We start from the raw sequence: 26717 nt of genomic DNA, 5'->3' as shown, positions 1-26717 counted from the left end.
GAGAGGATGAGTGAGCAAAGGTTGACAAAGAGGATATATGTGTCAGAGGTGGAGGAAATAAGTAGAATGGGGAAATCAAATTGGAGATGGAAGGATGGAGTGAAAAAGATTTTGAGAGATCTGGGTCTGAACATAGAAAGGGGGTGAAAGGCGTCCATGGGACGAGTGAACTGAAACGATGTATTATGCAAGAGTCGACGTGCTGTCAGTGGATTTAGCCAGGGCATGTAAAGCGGACAGGATAAACCATGGAATGGTCTGTGGGGCCTGGATGTGTATAGGGAATTGTGGTTTCGGTGCATCACACATGTACAGATAAAGAACGGATGTGGGCGAATGTGTACTTATTCCTCATGTTTCTGGCGCCACCTCTTTCACGCGGAAAACGGCGATCAAGCATATATATATAAATATATATATATATATATATATATATATATATATATATATATATATATATATATATATATATATATACAATGAACATGTTTTCAGATGATGTGTGAGTTACCACTAACAGAAAAAGCACAAAGATCCAGGCATTTTCGTGTTGGTCACATATTTCCAGGGAGGAAGGAATGAGGAAAATAACAACGCAAGGAATGTTACGTACAGGACTGGCCCGACCGTGAGACACGTGATAACCCAGGGGAAGATTGCTTCTTCCCAGGCCAGATCGTTAGACAAGGGAAGTCCCTGAAGATGTGATCAGTACGAAAACGATTGGATCTTCTTCTCTTATCTAGTTGATGGTAACCTGCAACCCCCCCCCCCCCTCTCTCCCCCACCATAAACACAAGAGATGGTGCCCCAAGTGTATATAACTATCTCCCCACACACACTAACACATATACACACGTTTATATTTTTTTTTTTTCAAACTATTCGCCATTTCCCGCGTTAGCGAGGTAGCGTTAAGAACAGAGAACTGGGCCACTGAGGGAATATCCTCACCTGGCCCCCTTCTCTGTTCCTTCTTTTGGAAAATTAAAAAAAATTGAGAGGGAAGGATTTCCAGCCCCCCGCTCCCTCCCCTTTTAGTCGCCTTCTACGACACGCAGGGAATACGTGGGAAGTATTCTTTCTCCCCTATCCCCAGGGATGTTTATATATATATATATATATATATATATATATATATATATATATATATATATATATATATATATATATCGCTGATAAAGTGGGGTTCTCTGTGGGGTGAAGGGGACAAATAGATGAACCCTCCTCGTTTCATCCAATGTGGCAACGAAACCAAAGAGAATGTGTCCACTGGAGAGGGTCAGGCGAGCAACACTTAAAAACGGGTCTGAGGCTGGGGTTGCAGGCGGCGGAGGGAGTGAGAAGCGGCGTTAGCAACAGAGGGGCAGGATAATGGTGCGATCTTGACAGGAAAAGAGGCAGCAGTGGTGTGTGTGTGTGTGTGTGTGTGTGTGTGTGTGAAAGGTAGGGATGACGATGGTGGCTCTGGCTGAAGCCTTGGGGTGGGGCAATCGTGTGGTGATGGCAGCGGAAGAGTTTGGGCAGTGGTGTGGCTGGTGTGAGTGTGTGGATTGGGCGGGTAGTATCAAGGTTAACCTGGTCATGTTATGTGTGGAGGTTATGTGAGATAAGAGCGTGCTGTTGGTACTGGTAGGAGTGGCAATGTTGAGAGTGAATGAGGCAGATGGTGATGTTCCAATGGAGGTAGTTGTAATAGCTCCTATTACTAGAGTTGGTTGGATAACCATAATAGTCTAGACAAAAGAGGGTCAGTAGTTTTGCACGTAGCATAACAAACAAAAAAAAAATGTGGACAGTCAAAGGTGTGGTGGCATAAGAGAAGGACATTGTTGGGTGACGATGGAGGCACAACAGGCTGAGGTGATGATGTAAATTCATTTCTCAGTTTCACTTTGATATTCCCATAGATTCTGGAAGTGTGTGTGTGTGTGTGTGTGTGTGTGTGTGTGTGTGTGTGTGTGTGTGTGTGTGTGGAGTTTTTCAGTGTCCCTTTTGAGCAACTATAAGATGTTGGCAACAAAAGTCCATACCCACCTAAGAATGACCACTTTAACATACACGAGAACGGATAGAAAAAAAATATAAGATAGTCTGAACTCCTGTGGACATGGAAGGCATAAGAGTGTCTTCGGTGTAGAAAAGAAGGGATCAGGCAAGGAAGAACATCATGTGGAAGTCCTGGGGGGCGGCTCACAGAGGCGTTCCTCAGAAATCCCTTTCCCTTCAAGAAATCCTTTGTCCACGTCGAGGATATTACGTGTTAGGAGAGAGTCCGCCCAGTGTTGCGGGGATCTCGGCCCTGGAGTTGAGAAACTGTCAGGCTGGTACTTAAATGATGTTGCTACTGAGAGAATACGTCAGCCTGGTGTGTCGACAACGTCGGCAAAAGGAGTCGAAAGAATGGCAGCCAAGTGTTGACAGGCAGGTATACTCTCTCTCTCTCTCTCTCTCTCTCTCTCTCTCTCTCTCTCTCTCTCTCTCTCTCTCACACCTTAGCTTACTGTCAACCTGGTCGCAGGACAGGATCCACATGATGTTAGTCTTAGACCAACCATCAGATAGTGGCACGACGGGTGTTGTAGGCTAGTGTTGGGATGCTATTAGGCAGTGTTTACACCGCGTCAGTTAGTGTTGGGAGAGCTTCAGCTGGTGTTAGGACACTTCCAGCCAGCTTCAAGACTGCCTCGTTCCCTGGTAGGTCAGTGGTAAGGTAGTGTTAGAACTTTGTTGTGTGGTGTTAGGGAGGAAGGTATATCAGGTGATGGTAGAACAGTGTTAGCTGATGTTAAGGCAATGTCGTCTGGTGTTAGAACACTATTAGCTGATGTTAGAAAAGTATCAGCTGGTGTTCAGACAGTACCAGCTGGTGCTCAGACAGTACCAGCTAGTGTTCAGACAGTATCAGCTGGTGTTCAGTGTCAGCTGCTATTAGGGTAGAATCAGTATTAGCAGGTGTCAAGACATTATCTTGCTGTTGTCGAGGTGGGCGATGCAGAGCCAGACGTATGAGGGTGCCAGTCAGTTGTGGAGTAGTTAGGGGAAAAGATTAATGGAACTTGGACTACTTCCAGGTACGAGTGGAGGTGACAGGCTCATTACAGACATGATGGAGTGGGGATGGAGATGCTGAACACTGTACCACGCCTACGGTACAGTAGTATCAGTATTTCAGTGTCTAAAAGAGACTTAACAACTGGGCCACAAGGCCACAAGCAAGAGAAATACACTATCTAAACGTAGATTTTTTCTTCCTTTTTTTTCGTACGTGATCATCGTTTCCCGCGTTAGCGAGGTAGCGGTTGGAACAGACGAAGAAAGACCGTATTCACTCACATCCTTTCTCTAGCTGTCATGTGCAATGCACCGAAACCACAGCTCCCTATCCACATCCAGGCCCCACAGACCTTTTACATGGCAGTTACTGGAAGAGATAAAAACACAGGTTTCTGAACATGTTCCTTGCTTTGTGATCATATGATATTGCTCGGACATTCAATTTGATTCTAGTCATTCTCTACTTGATCAGACAATGCAAATGAGGCAATAAACTTTTTTGGGTAAAGTCTTCAGAATTTAATGAATCTTTTTCTGGGACGGTAAAGAACAGAAACGAAATTAACTAATTGTAATTTTTAACGCAGGACCCTGGAATATTGCAATATTTTTTGGATATTTCCGTGAACGTACACTCTTTTCCTTTATATATTTGTGTAATCAGGATTTTCCCATCCTTAACCAAAGCTAAAAATGCAATAGTTATCAGGGCCAATGTGTTCACGACCGTCCATTATAGGAGTATTTTTCCATAAGAAACACGCTTGATTCGGCTGAGAACACATCAGCTAGCGAGCATCGGCCGCCAGCATGGTGAGATCAGTGTCAAAAGATGTCACTTCATTACAGTCATGTGGTGTTCCTTACTTGACCCGCTTCTCGTAGCCTTTTCTGGAATATTTCTCCTCCCCTTCCCTCTAGGCGTGTGCGAGGAGGAGGAGAGGAGTGGCTGTCATAAACAAATTGCATTCGTCTCTGGTTTTACATTTAGCACACGACAACAACTTTGTCCTCTAGTCTGTGTTGACATCTTCCGTGTTTTCCCCTCCGACCGTGTTCTTTACTCAGCTTATCATCTCTGATAAATAGCTTCGTGGATTCTCACTTCTAGGTTCCCTCGCCTGTTTACGTCTCTACTGGTGTAAGTAATTACCGTTGTAATTGTCAACTGATTATGACCTTATTTCTTGACTATGTTTAGCAAAGCTTTTTGTATCTTTTTTTCTCAGAAACTGCTTTTAGTATGTTTATAGCCTCTAAGAGACTTTTCCTAATAGTTCTTCCTTCTGTACACTTTCCTCTTCAGCTGGAGAATATTCTTCCAGCGTAATTAACTATTTGCACTGTGTGGAGAGGCATTTTTTTTTTTTACACTCGAGGGGGCCCCATCTCTTGAACAATATCTACGACCCGACAGCCATTTAAACATCTGTGTCTTGTCCCCAGTCATCACTTCATCGTTCAATTTTCCAATCATCCACCACTCTTTTACTGTAAAAGTAGTTCTTTATCCATATTTTCAACAAGTTTCTTATCCATTTTTATGCTATTTTCTGTGGCTGTTCTCTCCCTACATCTCTCTCGAACTGTTCACTGTCCACGCCAACGATGTTTTAAAAACTTTTACAGGGTATGATCAGGTCACCCCTTACTCTTCTCTCTTCCATTATGGGCAACTGCAATACAGCTTACTTAATTCTATTACTGTCTTTGTTGCCCTCATCTGGACCTTTTTTGTTAGCACTCTGTGCTTCTTAAGTACGTTAACCAAACATGAGAAGCATATTCCAGCTTTGGTCATATGTTGGAAGTGAACACTTTGACGGAAATCTCTTTAATCATGAATTTGAATAAATTTCTAATAATTACCAGCAGACCGTTGGTCTCCTCAATTATTCCGTGTGTGTGTGTGTGTGTGTGTGTGTGTGTGTGTGTGCGTGTGTGTCTGTGTTTCATTGTCTCCTTTCACATTTCAATCCGTCATTGTAAAATCTGATGAAACTGCTGAACTTACTTGTTACCTGTAGACCTGCAAAGGAGGACCACCACCTTCACTGTTGTGGCTCCTGTCAGTCCAACTACACAGACGACGAACAATCCACCTCCTGGAGGAGCAAGCCCCATCCTCTGTTTCCACTCCAGCCGTGTGTATGTATGTAGCCACACCAGCCGTGTGTATGTAGTCTCCTTGTGTTCCTCTCTTGCTCTCCTCCCTCACCACTGCCCTGTGGATGCTCAGCCGAGACTATTAGCCTTTAGGTGGCTTCACACACTGTCTGTGCTGGGTGGACGTAGACACATCCTCCAAACGAATCGCATCATATACCAACAGTTTACAGCGTCCTCCTCCTTTACGTGTGGCATAAATTCAAGCAGTAATACGCGCCCAGGGGTTGACTCTCCCATTTGTTTCTCACACTGCGCTCTGCACTGACTGAAAGGCTACACACGAGCAAAAGGATTTACTCGTGGTGATGAAATATATAAATTAATTAGATTCTGGCAGCTGGGTGGGACCCTTGATTGGAAATGGCGACTGGTGATGTCTGTGCTCCGTTACTGCACGTTCAGTTTATTGCATAATTCTTCTGCACATATGAACATGGTGGTGACGAGCTGCAACACATACAATATTGCCGAGTTTTGTTGGCACGAATATATATATATATATATATATATATATATATATATATATATATATATATATATATATATATATATATATGCACCATGTGAGCCGTGGGGTGGACATAGTTTCCGGGAGCTTTTGATATAAACGTGTTTATGATGTATATCATATACGTGCATCAGGCTGTGGATCGGCGCGCCCTCGACAGAGAGAGAGAGAGAGAGAGAGAGAGAAGAGAGAGAGAGAGAGAGAGAGAGAGAGAGAGAGAGAGAGAGAGAGAGAGAGAGAATGTTGGTTTGAATCATTTGTTGCTGCGTGTTCCACTCATTTTTGTACACAGGTGATATCGGCATCCTCAAATGTGGTTTATCGTACCCCCACTTGCCTATTCACGGGTGGAAGAATGAACTACTTAGCTTCAAAGATACGTTACACTGTGTGTGTGTGTGTGTGTGTGTGTGTGTGTGTGTGTGTGTGTGTGTGTGTGTCATCTGTCTGTACACGGATGGTGTCGCGTTTGTCTTCTCTCTCAACCCAGGCGAGATAGATGTCACCTTCCTTCACGCAGGTGGATCACTGTAGGTCATCCACCTCTTCGGATATGATACATTTGCCTCTAGACAGACGCTGAGCTCCATTTCGCCTATGTACACATACGCTGTGTCCTGTGTGTGTGTCGTCTTCCATACATAGATGATGAGATGTGTAAACTTCCGGTCACTGCCTAGGCGATGGAGTGTAGGTCATCCGTCTTGAACACGTGAGATGCAGTATGTTCCCGTGTCTACACAAAGTGGCTGATGTCTATGCCACCTGTCACCATCTCTCGCTAACCTGGAAACCTTTCTACATGTTGATGTTGGTGGTTCCACATGTGCCATGCGCATCTGTTGTTCCTCTTACTCGCTCCACCTGATAGTTAAAGGGATTTTTCGGTCATCCACTACCATATTCACGCCATGAGGAATTCAGTCTCGAGCAGGCCTTGGGTGTTATTAAGGTACTCTGGCGTATACACTCCCCAGAACCACAATATTCCACCCTACTCTTTTCCAACCCACACTGCTCCAGCCCAGAAAACTTTCGCGGGCACTGTAATCGCTCACATGACTGCATCTAGCACTTCTCCAGCCTGCATTGCTCCAATCCTTACTATCTCATCCAACAACAACCCAGCCCACAGTACTCCGGTCCACGATCATTTTTCCAACAGAAGTCCGGTTTATACTGCTCTTGCTTGCAGTGTTCCATCTCCACAGTATTTGAGGTCAAAGCCCACATCTCTAGCCTGTACGACTCCAGCGTATACTGATCTAACTCATACTGCTCCAGCTTACGCTACTTCACTCAACTCTGCTCGTGTCTGTGGCACTTTAATTAACAATGCTTCATCACCACCTGCTGTAGCTCACACTACTCCAGCTGCCAACGTCCAAACCCACGGTGCTGTAGCACACTGCCCCAGCCAACTTTGCTCCCGCTCATACCGCTCCATTCCACAATTCTCTAGCCACAACACTCAACTGCATAATGCTCCCCTTTGCACTTCTCCAAACATAACCACTCCTCGAGTAAAAGAAAAAGCTCCACAATGCTGGCTAATGGTTTTTCCAACCCGTAGTAATCAAGACGACGTTGTTCATGGCCAAAAACTTTCTCATCTAAACCACGCCAAGGCAACAGTGATACTATACCAACACCAACCACTCCAGCTCCGCATTCCACACTGCCTTGATCCACACAGATTCAACTCATAATGTTCCAACCCATACTACATAAATCTATGTTGTACTAGTCCACATTATTTGAGCTTATAGTTTCCTGTCACATACCGCTCCTAGTTACTCTCCTCCAGCTTATACCGCATCCTGCCCCATTCTAAGCTACACTCATTAGCCACACCGTGACTCACACCACTCCAGGCTGCTCCAGCCCACATTGCTCCAATCTACACCACTGCTCTACTCTACTGACCTACTTTACAACAGAAAAGAAATAGCCTCTCCATGTCGTTAACATACATTGACCATGTTACTCTGATAGTTTGCTGTTGTTCGTATTTACTTCTTCGTATATTTTGTTATGTACAAACTTTTTCAAATTGAAATTCCAAAGTGCTCAACGCTCATATGATGATCACAATTATCCATAATCAGTCAACCCTTTCTTTGTTAATGCCACAAAGGACGTACGTGCGTGTCTTTCTTACTGTATAAGTATACTGAATCATGATTAGGAATTACTTAAAGATGATGTCAAAGACTTTTGTAAGAAGTTGAAAATCTTCAGGAGATGAGAAACGAGAGAACAGACCTCACATCCTATCTCTCTCCTCTGACGTGTTGGTGGTTCCGATCGACGAGCGAGTGGGAGCCAGACAAGTGGTTTCACATTACAGAAGGCAGGGTTGGATCCGATTAGTTTCGGTCTCTTGCCTTAATCTTTTCTTTCAGAAATCCTAAGAAGCTTTTTAAGAATAGGAATTCTGCGCGATATTTATAAAAATATTTTTCATCTCTAATCCACATTGCGGAACGCGAGAGTGGGCAAACCATACCGCAAATATTGACGTAATTCGGTGAACGGTAACACAGATGGACGCCTCTCATCTTCCCTTTCCATATCTGGTGATACCCTTGGCGGTCAGCTGTTCAGAGGACGTTCGTGTCGACCCATAGGGGGATGATCAAGAGCTGGGAAGACTGCAGACCGACTGCCACGCCCAGTTATCGAATCCATGCATGCCGGGGCGTCCCATGCATGCGTCACGGTCAGTTAACGCTAACCACTTCACCACGGAGACCCATCTACTATCGCTACGGCAATGAAGAATACGGTCTAACCACGAATGAAAAAAAAACCTTCGTAGAACACGATATCATAAGTCTCACTGGCAACATATTGCGGGACGCATTGGAAGGTAAGATCTCTGGCAACATATTGCGGGAGGTGTTGGAAGGTAAGACCCCTTGGCAACATATTGCAGGTGTAGGAAGGTAAGACCTCCTGGCAACATATTGCAGGAGGTGGTGTCGCGAGCGTGAATGTACCACTAACGCGACATTCCACATTCCACGGTAAGATGTATTTGCAAGTGGATGGCGTGACAATGGGGTCCTCCTTGGGGTGTCCTGTTAGCGCAAGGCATTCATGTCTCACGTAGAGAGAGAGAGAGTTATTGGATCAGCTCGGGGCTGAACCCGATATCTCCTTCTGCAGGAGCGTCGATGATATCTCCTTGTGCTCAGATATCGTAGAAATGCTAAAAAAAGAAAAAAAAAAAAAATGGATGCGAGATGTACCCATAGGTCTTCAGCTCAACCATGGCGAGATATATCAGCCAAAGAATTCCCTTCTTGGACGTCTATGTAAAGAAAAACTGAAGAGCGATTCTTTACGTCTACAGAAGACAGACTGATGCGCGCCGTTGTCTGAACAGCGAAGGAGAATGTACTGAAGGCTGTGAGTCAAGTGTGTTACAGGCATCCGTCCACAGAGCCTTGAGAACATGCTCCTCGTGATCTATCCTGGACCGAGAACTTTGAGGGTACTTATGCAACGGTGTGTGGCTCCACCACAACTGGAGCAGCACAGTAGTCTAAATGTGTACCACTGGAGCACATTCACTCGGGCATATAAGCAGGAGATGAAAGCTGTCAGATGTATAGTGGCTAATACCTGTACCCTAAAGGACAACGATCGCACGAACTGTAGGAGCCCTGTTGAAGGATCCTTCAGCAGGGAGGCGTGGGAAGGCGTTTTTAAGCGGCTATATATGTTCTTCAAGGGTTTCGATAGTCATCCTTGAATTTATACTTCTGTATGTCCAGAGGTTCTGTGTTTCATGTTGTTCTTCATCACGGGAATGAGGCTGCTAAGCTGGAAACTCTGTTCATGTTTTTAGCGCATCAGGATCCCTCCACAGGTCGACCATGGAGGTGGAGATCAGACGGCAAACCTGATGCACACTTGCCTTGTGCCTGACTGTCCGTCCCACAACGTCTCTTTGATGGCTTTAAGCTTTGCTGTTATCGTAGGTCTTCCTAGTTGGTGAATAGGCTGGAGATTAGTCGCTTTGAATGGGATCCTGCTTTGTGTGGTGGATCCAGCAGATGGAGAGGTTATGGGTTGGAAATACCACTCAAGAAAATGAAGCAGACCAGCTCGTTCTGTTGACTTGCTAATACTTCGCCCATGTCTCATCTTTATGAGTGAAATTAAGTTTCAATTACAGGATGTATCTATGGCCACTGCTCCATTAAACACCAATATTTTTTTTCTCTCATTCTTATGTCTTACTTGTGCTGTCGTGTGATTGTCATGATTTGTGATCATTCTATTTTTTTCCCCCAGCAGGATGCATTACCTGCTGCATCATTCTTCTTCAGGCAGGTCCATAAGACCGGCGGACCAGAAGGTCAGGCTCCTATCACTAGCGTTGGCCTACACCTCAGGGATCAAGTTTCGAAGGTCATTAAAGTAGACGTTCCAACATAAGCGAACTCCTGGAACACTAATGTGAATCACCTGCTGAACAGGAGGATACTGACCCCCTTGAAGACAACCGGAAGAGGAAGTCCAGGAGAGTAATTGCGGTGGAGGATTAACATGTTCCCGTAAGGAGTATGATGCATCATACGTGTTTACTGGACGAGTGATGTTCGGGGTAATGAAAATGGTAATTCAATAGTCAATCTACGCTTGGTGTCATATTCTGGTGAGATTGAGGTCAAGGTCATCTGCTGATCACCACTCTATCTCGTTATCTGTCCGTCTGTTTCTTTCTTTGCCTGTCTTTCTATCTGTCTCACTCCGTTTCTCTCATAAGCGGTAGGATAGCTTAAATCAATATCTCACATTCAGTGCACCGTAGTGAAGGAAGTTAACCATCTTCTGGCTTCTTGTAAGGACGAAACTATGATTATGAATCTGATTTGAACCTAAGACTTCATGTGAATTTAGTCATAAACAAATATATCATGTTAAAGAGCGTTTGAAACTTAAAGCTGTAGCATGAGCATTTGACCACGTAAAGTTATTCCAAGAAATGTTCGTTCAAATTTTGCTAGATCCGACAGTATTGGTGGCCTTACCTTTAACAAGCATTTTTCATAGCATGAGCACTTCTCTCAAAGCCACGTAGATCAGGAGGCCAAGACATAGCAAACTTCTGATGGAAAATTTGTGATTTTTTTTTCGTTAAATCCAACAGCCCTTATATCAGAACAGATTCTAACATGTTGGCAAGTGAATAACACTAGAGATAAAGTGTATATATTACTTGTTCTTTGTTCTTCTTTTGTGACTAGTTGTCATGTCTTCACAATCAGCCATACAAGAGGAACATCAGCATATTTTCTCTATTTTGTGAACGTGTCACCATGAATTAGTCACTTTCGACATGAGGCTACGGTGGCAAAATAAACTTTTGCTCGACTCTGCACTCAACATTTGTTTCAGAAAACGAACCATGAGAAATATCTGGGTTCATTACTTTAGTTAATGGAGACATAGGTCTTACCAGAGCGCTTTTATTTTCTTTAAGTATTTTGAAAGCCATTTCCACTTGCCAGAAAGACTAGGGAACTCTGCTGAGCTTGCGTGAGGGGGAAACCTTACTGTATAATGCATCCATAGCCTCCAAATGCTGCTGAACATTTGTAGCTGTTAAGTGGCCACAACTCATCACGCAGTCAAGAAACTTTACCCACAACTCTCCAGTTGATACCATATTCAGTTATACATCTTTACGATGACTTATCTTATTCTTAACATGTTCACTTGGATAGAGTATTTCTTGCCTAATGATTATGAGGACGGGACGCTGTCGTATGGGTGTGTACTGTAGACTTAATACTCACAGTTGAGAAAGTTAATGTTTCTGATGCCTTTAACTGCTGTAAGGCAGGGTGTATCTACCTGAGAGAGAGAGAGAGAGAGAGAGAGAGAGAGAGAGAGAGAGAGAGAGACAGAGAGGGGTGTTAGAGAGGACCAGATCCCGTCTCCAGGACTGTTGCAAATATCGTTATTTCTTTCCTTATTTTAACTGTTCTTTTAAGTTTTTTCTTTAAGATCTTCAAAGTTCCATCAGTTTATATTTCTCTTCATCTTTACGCTTCGTGTTTCTCCCTCATCTTGCACTTGACCCATTATAATCATCTGGTGTTGACTGGCGGTTCGTCTAGCCAGCCAATAACACCTCACCTCGCTAATGATGTCATTACGAGGCTATTCACGTGAAACCTGTTGATCTTGATGTTATCATTCGGCATTACTCACTCTCTCCACAGAGTTGCCACTTGACAGGAATCCGCAGATCATTCCAGGAGGCTCAAGTGTAAAGTAAAGCTCTATAGCTTCGTAAATATACGTTCCATTTAATAAGCAAAATTGATGATCTCTTTAATAGGGAAAAATAGGATCAACTTTCAAACTACCTCCCCCCCAAAAAACTTCCAATTTTGCTCATTTTTCACTCTAATATACGATCACTAACGAATTATTATGTACAATCTACAGAAGAACGTCATTCCTGCATGATGTATATATAAAGCGAGGCTGATAGACAAAGTAAAAGAAAACGCGACCCTTTGTTACGTGAATAAGGAGGCGGCGTAATTAAGGTGAAGCCAGTCGTCCAGACTCCCTCAGCACAGTGGTTTGTTGCTGAAACTCTCGTTGACAACTCGATAGTTTAGTCAAATTTCTGACTTTCGTGAGACCAGAGAACAACAAGTGTCTACCTCTGCCTGAATCTTCATGGTAATGCAAACTACACAAGCTCTAAAAGACAAATGAAAGACGTCTAGGACAACATTCATTATACCAATTAGCCAAAGATAACATTACAATCACAAATACATTTAGAAAACACTCGGAACTCACTTTCAAGCCCTGAACGTCCTTGAACTGCGAAAGAATCCTACCTCAATCAAGCCTTTAGACCCAGAGAGTCTCTCTCACCATCTGTGTCATAGGAGCAGACAAGAACTACAGAGGCCAACTCGACTCCATTTCAGTGAATAGGAAATTTAGAAAGAACGATCGTAAGCTTCTGGAACAACTCGGAATCAATATGACGAACTTTATCAACAGCCAGTGGAGTTGCCAGGTATCGTCTGACTCCATCACTGGCCGCTACACTCATGTTAAGAGCGCTGTAACGTGAAGACTCGCTTTCCCAACCATCCACTCCTTCCAGTCGCATCACAGATTACTCAGTCTTACAGGAAACACAGCAATATAACAAAATCAATCCTAGAAAAAAAAAAAAGAAAAATGCCAGGCAAATTCATCTTGAATCTTATTTGATGAATCTTTGCTGATGAATCTTTACAGATTGCATGGCTTTTTTCTAAGTATCATTAAGTGTGGTGAGTCATATTGCTCGTCTCCTGAGCCCACAGTCAAGATGGTATGCCACCACGTTTTACAAGCATCTTGAGCTCCAGATATCCAGTATCTTCCCTCATAATCATGGCGAAGATCCTTCGCGTCTGCACTCTTCATTCAATCTTCATATCGACTCATTGATGCATCTCTGTTCTTCCTGCAGGGAGCTGAAGTGCTGGACAGCCCATTACGATCAAATTTTGCGTCTGAATGAACAGATAGATAGATGAATAGATAGATGAAACACACACACACACACACACACACACGTGTGTGTGTGTGTGTGTTTCTTTGTATGTGTTAGTGTGCTCAAATGTATATGTGATCTCTCAGTGTTTGTGTATATGTTTCATCTCTTTCTACCTCGTTCCATCTGCGCATTTAGTGTCCTTGAGTTACTACAGCCATTAAAATCTATGCCAGCGGAGGTGAGCGAGTTGTGATTTTGGTTTACATGTCATCAGTGGAGTGCTGACCTTTTTGTGATGGTGAACGTTAATGATGTTTAATGTGTCGTTAAGGTCAATACTACACACTGGTCGAGTTAATTATTTGCCTGAGGCTTGGCACGATGGTATAACCAGCTGGTTATATTTAATTTCCCAAATACCTTTGGTCTACTATCCGCCTACTCATTTATCTATCTTTGGTTTTTTTACTTATTTATGTGGGAAAGATAATCACCGATACCTTGGCCAGTTCTCTGACCGTGGGATAGATTTCTGGCGGAGGTTTGTGTCACTGTGATGACGTTCAGCTGGAGATCTTCCATCATGAATCATTTCCATACATTCCCTTATTCACATATCTCTCTTCCTATTCAAAGGCGATGTCTGCCTGTAGTCATAAACCTTCTCAGGTCCAGAGTCTTTGGCTGGCAGCTGGAGATGAATTATACACCTTGTCTTCCTATTTGAAATTCCACGAGGGGATCTTGTTTACCTCCTCAGTCAAAAAGGTAGACTTTATGAGGGGAAACATCTTCATGCAAGTCAGGAGACAGTTCTGGTGGTGACAGTCCCTTGAATCAACACAGACGTCGTCTTGGTGACAGTACACAGCTGGCTAGAGGTCAGTAACCTTGCATACCACACACTCTATCACTCACTCAAAGGGTTGTGAGGGCCCAGGGTGGGATCCCGTTGGGACTACCTCTCCCTGGCAAAAGAGACTTGTTTACAAAACTCCTGAATGAGGATCTTGTACAAAAAAAAAAATGAAACGAAAAAAAACCACACAAATATCGATGAGAGAATTATGTGTGCTGGAATATTCGAGTGATTATTGCACTGTAGATTGAGACTATCTCATTACGAGGTACAGGGATGATACGCCCGTCTGGTCAAATGGTCAAATACCCTCCTCTAAAATGCCAACAAAATCATCGTAAGTCTTCCATGCGCATTTAGCGGAGTGAAAAGTCTCGGGATGAGTTCAATAGTGTTTCAGATGTTACCAGAGATAAACGACAACCAACAGAAGATGGCAACTCCCACACATGTATCCCATGGGAGTATATTAAGTAATCATGAGTGTGACGTGTTGGTGTGTGACAGTGCCAAGTAACAGCAACACGAATGAGCTAACGAAATCAGGGAATCTTTGTTGTTATCAGGAACACAGACCTGAATTCGTCTGTTGTCATCACGTTGGGTTCCCTTAACCCAAGTGTTTGTGGTGGGCTGTGTGAAGATAATGACTTCAGCTCCATCAAGTTCGTTAGTCACGTCAAGTTCCTTGAAACCTAAGCTATATTCTTCTCTCTAAGCGTTTGCGTTCGGTACCTTCATCTCGAATAAAATATGGCTAATGGTATCTTTTATCTTGTTTCTCCCAAGTCGCCAGATAGCCTATGATAATCCCTAGCTTGGTGTAATAAGAAATTCCGTCCAAATCTCGGCCGAGAGACGGCAGCCTGATCAAAGCCTTGGGTCAACGCTTTCCAGAACGGTAAGTCTTGTGAGAGACGGAAATACGAACGATAATGAACTGATGACATGACTCACCTTTGCCACAGGTGACTTAAGTTTCTCTCTGTAGTGTGAAGCCTTGTGTTGTGTGACCAGCAGGGTAGCAGCACTGGTGTCCCACGTACCTGTTATTATTTATGATTGTTATTATTTATGTCTTTTGTCTAAACAATTTACATTATTTTTTCCTACAGAATTCGAAGGTATACTGTGGTTATGTGTTGTGACACGAGCATCTCAAGGCATAAGATCATTTATAGATTAACACAAGCCTTCTTGTCAAACAGGAAGACTTCGGACAATATTTTGATAAATCTATGAAGAGAGCGTCTCATCCTAAGCACCTTGTATGATATCAAATTCAACCTTAACCCCTTTATCAACAAAGTATATAACCACCTTAAAAACAAAATACAAATATCAGTGATTAACTGAAACCCTGAGAAAATGGTTTTACGTGAAATTTCATAGAAATCATATAATAAAAAGATTAAAAAATACCTTTAATCATGGTTTAGGAATATACCAGTATAGGTAGAAATAAGAGCACCTTAGGTATTCATTTAGACATTTTATTTCAAAAAATATATACCTTTATTCAACACACTGTGACAGGCAGGTGTAGTTGACCAGTTACATAGTGGGAGACAGTCTACTGTCGGCTGTCAACACTGTAAGTGCCCGTGTTGCTCTGCTGCCACACACACACACACACACACTCACACTCTCGTCCCAGCCACACGTCATAGCAACAGATTAGCTGACGGCCACCACAACACGCACCTATTCCCGCTACTCTCCACACAGCAGGTTATTTGCTATGGCAAGTGGAAGGAAAAACAACAGTCAGTCCCAAGTGTGTTTAATGCAAACAAACGCAAAAGAAAAAGACAAAAAAAACTTGGAGGGGAGTCCCAAAACTAGTTTCATTTTCACAAGAGCCAATTCCTACTGGAGTAGCGTGTAAACAGAGACAGCATTTGGGTTTAGTATTCTGTAGACAACAGTCATCGACGGAATCATATTGCATAAACAATATCCACGTCTATGATGGGTCGTGTGCAAAACAGAAACCGTAACCATGTCGAATGTCTTGTAAAAATATTCGTGTAAACAGTCAACACTAAACAAACAATTAACAACGCTAGGATAAGCATTAGGTAAACGAGTATTCCATCCAAAATCTATTGCGTAGAAAAATGAAAACAAAATCATAGATGAATGATATCTAAACAAAATTCCATTTCGGGATGAATATGAAGCAATTAATTGCAAGTATCACAACAAATACAATGACTGCTCTTCTTTTGTTTGGTCTCTCCCGAGTGGCGTTGGATGGCGAACCGTACATCACTCCACCACAGACATACCGCTGACTGAAGGACGTCAATGAAGTTCAAAAGGAAGACTAAATAACTTCCAAAACATAAAGTAAATTGTTTTAGAAATCAAGCCTCACATAAGGTCGAAAAATATCATCACTTTGCTTTTGAAATGAAAGAATTGTTTTCTATGACCCAAGGGATGATCGTCCATGTGGTGAATCATTTCTATATTAGTTTTCTTGGGAAGCATCTTCGTTCCAGGTGAAATCATGAAGGTGCGTGATCGATAAACGACCCCCAGAGCTGCCATGTCCCCACTCTGCTCTCCCATAGTCCAGCGCGGTCACCATGAGTGAGCGTCCATTACGAGTTTCTTGAAGATAGGTTGAAACGAATATGGTAGTATAACTTCAGAACTCCCATTGCCTGTAGTGCACAGTGATGATAGATACTTTAGTTCTCTTGTCTGATCATTTGTTAATCATGAAGCACACGATACATGATAATAGTACCATGACAGAATGCATCACCGCAAAGAGACTACTAGTTCAGCGCGAGGCTGACTACACAGGAGAGAATCTATCAAGCCTCCTGGTGTTGTCGCCTCCAGCATGACAACACAGAGGGCGCGAACATCACACTCAACATGGTATGGAAACCCACTCAGCTATCTGGGTGTCGGAATTCATTGCATTTTGTCTAAGAAACAAAAAAGGAAGACCTATTAGGTCAAACAACTCATCAGCTATCGTAAAGTGTGATACAAACTATTCGAATTACACTGTCCGATGAATGAAATATCCAAGTTGATTGTATGTAATTCATAGCCCAATACAATGAAGGCCGAAGGGCTCACTCAGGTCTATCACGAATGTGACACGGGACTGGTCAGGTCCCTCGGAGGAGAACGGTCACAGGTAGTAATCTGTCCAGCAGAAATATCCCAAACCAGATCATTCCTCGAGAGGGAGAATGAATACTCGACTCCCTCAGAGCGAGCAAGAAGAGCGAGCAAGGGTGCGTGGTGCACGGAGTTCTGCCACCAGACTCACGATGCCTGGAGTTGGTCACTCGTAGTGTTGGAACATGATGACTATTGTCGTTACTCTGCGTATAACATCATCATCATCTGTTGATGTTATTAACGTGTTTCATCCACCGTTGTGTCATCTGTCATACTCAGAGGGGTATGTCGAGTTTTATATAACTTTCATTAGAAACATTATTATTCCTCTTCAAACACAGAGATCTTGTAACATCATCAACTGTGAGATTCCTTTGATGACAGATGCTTTTAAAGTTGGGATATACGAACCATAGGCGAATGGGAGTGGATTCTCTGATAAGACATTGAAACTTGCAACTTATCATTGTTATCTGGCATAATATAATGGTATTTATATTGCTGCCGCGTTCACATTCCGTCGTTTATGGTGATCGCATTCTGTTGCAGGAGCAACACATTATATAAGAAAAAAAAAAAGAAAGGTAAGGCTATTTGTTTACTCTGCAAAAAAAAAAAAAAGAGTAAATTTTGGTTCTAGTTTACTAAAGCTCGGCATGGGATTGTATAGCCTCATCCCGAAGGGGAGTGGTTACCCCACGTTATTAAAGCTACGTAATAACCAGTGTTATCAACACTAAATTACTAATTGTATTTACTTGGGGAAAATAGCCATATCACGGTAATCCTGTTTAGGGGCAATTTTTTTTCCGGATCGTTCCACGAAATTTTTTTCTGCACGTTTTTTGTTACGTCGTTTTCTATAGAACTGTCCAGCAAATGTACTGTACTTCATTATCTTTAGGATTTGTCTGGTTTCATCTGATGCTGGTCGCAAGTGGCCTGGTCGAGGTCGTGGTGCTGGAATATGATGACTGTTAGATGGTGGTGCTGGATTCGAAGTGAACTGTCGGGTGTTCGAACTGGAGCGTGATGACCGTCAGGTGGTCGAACTGGTATGTGATGACTGTCGGGTGTTCGAACTGGAGCGTGATGAATGTCAGGTGGTCGAACTGGTGCGTGATGACCGTCAGGTGGTCGAACTGGAGCGTGATGACCGTCAGGTGGTCGAACTGGAGCGTGATGACCGTCAGGTGGTCGAACTGGAGCGTGATGACCGTCAGGTGATCGAACTGGAGCATGATGACCGTCAGGTGGTCGAACTGGAGCGTGATGACCGTCAGGTGGTCAAACTGGAGCGTGATGACCGTCAGGTGGTCGAACTGGAGCGTGATGACCGTCAGGTGGTCAAACTGGAGCGTGATGACCGTCAGGTGGTCGACCTGGAGCGTGATGACCGTCAGGTGATGAAGATGAAATGTTACAGGTATCAGGTGGTCGTGCTGGAGCATGATGACTGTTAGTTATGGTGGTGCTGGAGCATAATGACTGTCAACTGGTATTCTTGGAGCATGATGACTGTCAACTGATGTTACTGAGCATAATAACTGTCAGATAGTGATGCTGGAGCATAATGACTGTCAAGTGATGTTGCTGGAGCATAATGACTGTCAGCTGGTATTGCTGGAGCATGAGGATTATCGGGTGATGTTGCTGGGGCATAATGACTGTCAGGTGGTGATGCTGGAGCAGAGTGGGATGTCGGGTGGTAGTGGTGGAGCATGATGGTTGTCAGGTGGTAGTGGTGGAGCATGATGGCTGTCAGGTGGTAGTGGCGGAGCATGAGGTAGTGGTGTTAAAACATAAGGTCTGTCAGCTGGTGGCTCTTACTCTGTGATGACCGTCACCTGCAGGATCTGAAACATCATGACTGTCAGCTGCTGTCTCTGGAGCATGATGAGGGTCAGCTAGTGGCGTTGAACTATGTCTGACAGTCAGCTGGTGGCTCCGTAGCATGACCAGTGTCAGCTGGTAGACCCAGACCATCATGACTGCTACAGCTGGTCGACCTGGCGAACGATGACTGGAGCGTACGGGAGCTCCAGGACTGGTGGCGCTTGCGCAGGACGAGTGACAGACGAAGACTCTGGAGTGTGATGACCGTCAGCTGGTGGGTTCTGCAACACGACAACCGTCAGCTGGTGTGAAGGAGGCGCCTGACGTCGCTGACACAGGAAGAACTGTCATTTCCAACAGCCCTAGACAGCGACGACGACGGTTGGCTGGTTGTGGTGGAACTATGCCAGTTGTGATACCAGTGGATCTGGCACAATAGCGACCATCGGGTGGTGGCGACAGTGGAGCATGACGGTCGTTCGGTGGTGGCTGGGGAGCGTAAGGCTCCAGCCAGGGTGATGGAGGCAGAGCCGAGGTTCGCTGATGGTGTGGAAGTCGACCCCACGTGCTCCTGGTGGCCTGTGGTGACCTGACAATAATAGATAAGAGTACATTTACTTCATTTACAGTGTTCATACGAAGCGTATGTAAGCACTATGAAAACGCCAGCATCACCTGCTTTAAACTACTGCCCGGACTTAAAGTTAATACCGATTGTACTTTAACAAATGTTCAGACCGTGATTTACTGTAGCTTAAACCAGTTCTCTCTCTCTCTCTCTCTCTCTCTCTCTCTCTCTCTCTCTCTCTCTCTCTCTCTCTCTCTCTCTCTCTCTCTAATCTCGTAAATCTATTCGGTCAATCTGCTTTGCTTGCATCCTCGTATTCCCACTAGCTGTTCAAATTGCTGTTACCTATTTGTGCTGTACTGTGCGGGGAGGGAGTTTTACACTCGTGGGGGCCCTAATCGCTTCAGCATTTGCTCTCACACAACCACTTATATACATGTATATAGGTGTCTGCATTTACCATGTCCTTAGCCATTCTGTCAATTTCACGTAATGTCCTCTGTCCTGCATATATATATATATATATATATATATATATATATATATATATATATATATATATATATATACACACACACACACACACACACACTTCCATGGGTTCGAACCTTGGGAACGGCAGATCGCCCATATTTAATGCAGGTATTCATCTTCCCTTGGGGGTTGTTAGATAAACCAGAGGACATATGAAATTTAGCAAAAAACTCGTGGGAAAAGACGTAGAAAAAAAGACACTTTTGTAGCATGAGAGAAGACGAATGAAGTGAGCTACTATGAGGTTGTGAATGAGGAGAGGATAAGGAAGCTTAGAAAGTTGTTTGATAGTTGAGAAAGTTTAGACGAGGCCCCACGAGCGTGGATCTCCCTCCCCATACAAGATAAACAGCTAATTACACACGCGCGCGCGCGCACACACACACACACACACACACACACACACACTTATAGTCATATATAACATGTATGAAGAAGTAAGAGTATTAGTATGAAGAAGTAAGAGTATTAGTGAAAGAGAAGAGAGAGGCATTTGGACGATTTTTGCAGGGAAAAAATGCAATTGAGTGGGAGAAGTATAAAAGAAAGAGACAGGAAGTCAAGAGAAAGGTGCAAGAGGTGAAAAAAAGGGCAAATGAGAGTTGGGGTGAGAGACTATCAGTAAATTTTAGGGAGAATAAAAAGATGTTCTGGAAGGAGGTAAATAGGGTGCGTAAGACAAGGGAGCAAATGGGAACTTCAGTGAAGGGCGTAAATGGGGAGGTGATAACAAGTAGTGGTGATGTGAGAAGGAGATGGAATGAGTATTTTGAAGGTTTGTTGAATGTGTCTGATGACAGAGTGGCAGATATAGGGTGTTTGGGTCGAGGTGGTGTGCAAAGTGAGAGGGTTAGGGAAAATGATTTGGTAAACAGAGAAGAGGTAGTAAAAGCTTTGCGGAAGATGAAAGCCGGCAAGGCAGCAGGTTTGGATGGTATTGCAGTGGAATCTATTAAAAAGGGGGTGACTGTATTGTTGACTGGTTGGTAAGGTTATTTAATGTACGTATGACTCATGGTGAGGTGCCTGAGGATTGGCGGAATGCGTGCATAGTGCCATTGTACAAAGGCAAAGGGGATAAGAGTGAGTGCTCAAATTACAGAGGTATAAGTTTGTTGAGTATTCCTGGTAAATTATATGGGAGGGTGTTGATTGAGAGGGTGAAGGCATGTACAGAGCATCAGATTGGGGAAGAGCAGTGCGGTTTCAGAAGTGGTAGAGGATGTGTGGATCAGGTGTTTGCTTTGAAGAATGTATGTGAGAAATACTTAGAAAAGCAAAGGGATTTGTATGTAGCATTTATGGATCTGGAGAAGGCATATGATAGAGTTGATAGAGATGCTCTGTGGAAGGTATTAAGAATATATGGTGTGGGAGGCAAGTTGTTAGAAGCAGTGAAAAGTTTTTATCGAGGATGTAAGGCATGTGTACGTGTAGGAAGAGAGGAAAGTGATTGGTTCTCAGTGAATGTAGGTTTGCGGCAGGGGTGTGTGATGTCTCCATGGTTGTTTAATTTGTTTATGGATGGGGTTGTTAGGGAGGTAAATGCAAGAGTCCTGGAAAGAGGGGCAAGTATGAAGTCTGTTGGGGATGAGAGAGCTTGGGAAGTGAGTCAGTTGTTGTTCGCTGATGATACAGCGCTGGTGGCTGATTCATGTGAGAAACTGCAGAAGCTGGTGACTGAGTTTGGTAAAGTGTGTGGAAGAAGAAAGTTAAGAGTAAATGTGAATAAGAGCAAGGTTATTAGGTACAGTAGGGTTGAGGGTCAAGTCAATTGGGAGGTGAGTTTGAATGGAGAAAAACTGGAGGAAGTGAAGTGTTTTAGATATCTGGGAGTGGATCTGTCAGCGGATGGAACCATGGAAGCGGAAGTGGATCATAGGGTGGGGGAGGGGGCGAAAATTTTGGGAGCCTTGAAAAATGTGTGGAAGTCGAGAACATTATCTCGGAAAGCAAAAATGGGTATGTTTGAAGGAATAGTGGTTCCAACAATGTTGTATGGTTGCGAGGCGTGGGCTATGGATAGAGTTGTGCGCAGGAGGATGGACGTGCTGGAAATGAGATGTTTGAGGAAAATGTGTGGTGTGAGGTGGTTTGATCGAGTAAGTAACGTAAGGGTAAGAGAGATGTGTGGAAATAAAAAGAGCGTGGTTGAGAGAGCAGAAGAGGGTGTTTTGAAATGGTTTGGGCACATGGAGAGAATGAGTGAGGAAAGATTGACCAAGAGGATATATGTGTCGGAGGTGGAGGGAACGAGGAGAAGAGGGAGACCAAATTGGAGGTGGAAAGATGGAGTGAAAAAGATTTTGTGTGATCGGGGCCTGAACATGCAGGAGGGTGAAAGGAGGGCAAGGAATAGAGTGAATTGGAGCGATGTGGTATACAGGGGTTGACGTGCTGTCAGTGGATTGAATCAAGGCATGTGAAGCGTCTGGGGTAAACCATGGAAAGCTGTGTAGGTATGTATGTTTGCGTGTGTGGACGTGTGTATGTACATGTGTATGGGGGGGGGGGGGGGGGTTGGGCCATTTCTTTTGTCTGTTTCCTTGCGCTACCTCGCAAACGCGGGAGACAGCGACAAAGTGTAAAAAATAAAAAAAAAAAAAATAACATGTATTACACATACACAACAAACCTAGACTTTTTTCAACACAATGTGAACCCTGACCTAAACAACATAGATGGCTGGGTTGGCCCTCCAGTCTTGGATTACCAGAGGGCAAGTTGGACTCCTCCGAGACCTCGAGAATCATTCGTATATCAGAGCATGAGGGAACAATGGACGCACGTCAAAGGCACAGTTTCAAAAGGTGATGGAGTGACGACCTGCTACAGAGACAGGTGTTGGGATGGCTCTAGCGACTAGTCATTGTTAGCAACTTGTCAAAAGGGTGGCGATCCTACCTGCACATGGTCATGGATGATGCCACAGCCACAAGGGATGTGAAGAGTGTCTAGGATCACCATACATGCAAAGAGGCTTCGACAAGGGTAGTACGCTCATGTCCAGATGTATGGTGGATTATATTGATGAAATGATACATGACGAACGGAAGCCTGGATATGACTGTCATCCTACAGAGGACAGATTATAGGTTTCTATGGCTGTAAAGAACATGACCCACGACTTCAGAGGATGATTTGAAGAGATGAATTATCTTTTTATACTGAAACCAAAGTAAAAGAAATGGACGAAGAGATGATCACAAAAGCGTTTACAGCTGGTAAACTCTAGAGTACCCAAGACCAGTTTGGTTTCCCCACTTGAGGTAGCACATGAGATCTGAAATAGAAAGTCCAATAAGCAAGATATTACCTGAAATGAGGAAACTGTGTCAAATGGAAAGGATATGCAGCCATGCATCTGCCTATGCTGGGAGGGAGAAGGATGATGCTAAAACATGATCACAACTTTCAAGCAGCTAGATCAATTTGACATTGTCGATACTGAGCAGTTTTTTACAGTTTCGATACTGAGCAGTTCTTCGACAGTGTCGATACTGAGCAGTTCTTCGACAGTGTCGATACTGAGCCGTTCTTCGACATCAGTAAAGATATAAATAAATGATAGATCACAACAACCAGCTAAGCAAGATACAGGTTGGGACATGTGCGAAGAATTTCTGGAGCAATAGCGTGTTGGACGAATAGACAAGGCTTCCTAAGAGCTTACTAAAGTCACTGTAAATTCGTATAATAAGAAAAAGATATAAAGAAAAGTATAAGAGTAACGGAAGCTTGAGACATGATGTCTTACGACAAAGGAACTCTATGCTCCTGTTCTACAGTGTAAGAAATTACTAACTGATCAATAGATGAATCAATCGATTGTACAACTCTAGGACCCCCTTTTATGGGGTCAGAATATCCTAAGGAACAAAGGGTGACCATAAAGTGCCCAGGTCCTCCTGCATGTGAGTACACCAGGACGAGTGTGGCAGCCAAGTCTATTTTACCGATCGCTCTCATCAGGTGTGTTTGACTAACGTCTCCGAATACATCACTTCTACGCACACTCATGATCTCCCTCTGTCTCCACACAGTCGTCACGTCACTACGTCCGGTTTACTATGATCACCACAACCACACCTGCTTTTCTCCTCATCAACCTCTGCATTGTGTGGTTTACCCAGCGTCTAAAAAAAAAAAAAATCTGAGGAAGTAAAATTCATTCCTTTTTTTCACGCGAACTAATTATAAGTTAATTACTGCAGATCTAAATTATCAAAGGACGATTATTTTCCTCCATCGTACATGTTCAACCACGTATCATAAATTCAGCACGTAACATGTAATATCAGAGGGAAAAAGTTATATTCCAATCACAGACACAAATGAACATTTGGTCTTACATAATAAAACGTAGTGGTTCCTAATTAGCAGCTTTAAGCGAATGCCAGCTCGGCTGTCATCAAAAGCGAAATTTTGATAAATTTACTTGAAAAATCAATGATTACTGAGGTATTCATAACAAAGCAAGCGATATATACTTAGCATTAACAATTAGCAACAGATGTGCTCGTTCATACGACTTCCATTTTTCAACCTTAACTTTTCCAATGGTAATTTCCCCTCTCCTGTCCTCCCTTCCATCGGTAGAGTTTAGCGAGTCACTATGATGTCTCTCCCGATTCAGGGGTACCTGGCGTGACAGGTGATGAATCACAGGTCGCTAAAGACTTAGGCGTAACAGGTGATGAATCAAGGCCAATGAAGACTTAGGCGTAACAGGTGATGAATCAAGGCCAATGAAGACTTAGGCGTAACAGGTGATGAATCAAGGCCAATGAAGACTTAGGCGTAACAGGCGATGAACCACGGCCAATGAAGACTTGGGCATAACAGGTGATGAATCACAGGTCAATGAAGACTTGGGCGTAACAGGTGATGAATCACAGACCGCTGATGACTTAGGCGTAACAGGTGATGAATCAAGGCCAATGAAGACTTGGGCGTAACAGCTGATGAATCAAGGCCAATGAAGACTTAGGCGTAACAGGTGATGAATCACAGACCACTGATGACTTAGGCGTAACAGGTGATGAATCACAGGTCACTGAAGACTTGAGAGTGGAACTGCAAGACCTAGAGGAGTAATGGAGAATCATAGGTCGCTGAGGTGCTGACGAGAAGTCACAAATTACTGTCGGGTTCTTCCTCCTGTCGTAGAGGTCAGTGTCGTGCTAATATTCCAGATCAGACAACACTGCCTGCAGTGTTGAATCATAACTCACGATGGTGCTCACAGTATCATGTCACTGTTCTTTATGGCCTCACCGTTGGGTTGGATGTTACTGTGGTAATTTAGTGCTGATCCAGAGGGTTGGACCGTGGCGCTAAATCACAGGCCACAGAGTTGCAAATATGATGGGTTGTAGGTCGCTATAGTGCCAGAATATTGAGCAAGGGTCACGTTGTGTGATAAACTATTTGTGCTGTGCTGCAAGGGAGGTGTGTGTGTGTGTGTGTGTGTGTGTGTGTGTGTGTGTGTGTGTGTGTGTGTGTGTGTATACTTTATTAGTTTTGTGTTTGTATTACCTCAAGGCTGTATCACAGGTCACTGTAGCATCAGGGCACTGGGTCAGAGGTCACCCACGTACTTCAGGCCTTGCCCTGAGTGTTGGCTTTGACGATCCTTCTGTGCCAAAGTCTGGATAAAAGGTTAGTTTGGTTCCTGGTAATACTAAGTCAGTTCTGGGTCACATCTATGACCATGGTACCACATTGGTTGATCAGAGGGCACTCTGACGCCAGAGGGTTGAAACACAGGTCAACCAACGTACGAGATGGCTCAGCTAGAAGCGTCTGTTATGATGGATTGGTACGTTAAAGTCATCCAGGGAGAGTGTGAGATCAATATGGTGACTGCGCTGTACACAAGAGGTTACTGTGATGGTCAAATGATGCTGAAAAGGTCATTAGGAGCTAGATATCATTGTGATACCGGAGTGCTGAGTCCCTATATGACTAACATGTCGGATCACTCTGTTGCCATGATACCGGAACGCAGGTTATCCTAGTGTGATTGTCTGATCACAGGTGACTATAGAGCCTGAAGTCTAAGACAAATCATCGTGGTAAGTATAAGCAGATCGACCACCATGACACAGGTCGACTCAGGATAGAATCATCCTTGATGCGAAACAAAAACACATCAAGATCAAAGTTTACATGTGTTTAACCACAATTGTTATTGTTAGGATCACCCTTTTACTTTGGTGTGGTTCGTTTCACTGATGATAAACGAGAGTAAAGGATTGTCTCAGGTAGTATTGACTTTCTAAAGTCCTACCTATCTAAGAGTAAAGGAATTTCTTAAGTACTACTCTCTCTAAAGTCCAACCCTACCTAACGGAGGTTTACAAGCATTCAAAGGTTGGATTAATCATTTCTAATGTTTCTGTATGGCATTGCCAACCTACCATGGTTCTACCAGAAGTTCTTGAGCACTCACAGTGATTTAGGAGGACTTTTTTTTTTTTCTCTGGTGACCGACATGGCA

The 26717-nt window shown here is 43.6% G+C and overlaps 1 protein-coding gene across 2 annotated transcripts in view; it reads right to left on the bottom strand.

Moving 5' to 3' along the window:
* Window positions 1-15615: 15615 nt before the first annotated feature.
* The window catches only part of LOC139749837 (neuronal acetylcholine receptor subunit alpha-10-like), a 306308-nt gene continuing 295206 nt past the window's right edge, over window positions 15616-26717 (bottom strand). For both annotated transcript variants that reach the window (XM_071664145.1, XM_071664146.1), the window contains exon 12: window positions 15616-19702. The gene's annotated coding sequence lies outside the window, so the exon portion shown is untranslated. The remainder of the gene's footprint in view (window positions 19703-26717) is intronic.

This window comes from Panulirus ornatus, chromosome 8 (genome assembly GCF_036320965.1).
Source record: "Panulirus ornatus isolate Po-2019 chromosome 8, ASM3632096v1, whole genome shotgun sequence".
Taxonomy (NCBI): Eukaryota; Metazoa; Arthropoda; class Malacostraca; order Decapoda; family Palinuridae; genus Panulirus; species Panulirus ornatus.
The sequence above is the reverse complement of the archived record's forward strand: the minus strand, read 5'-3'. Positions and strand labels throughout refer to the sequence as shown.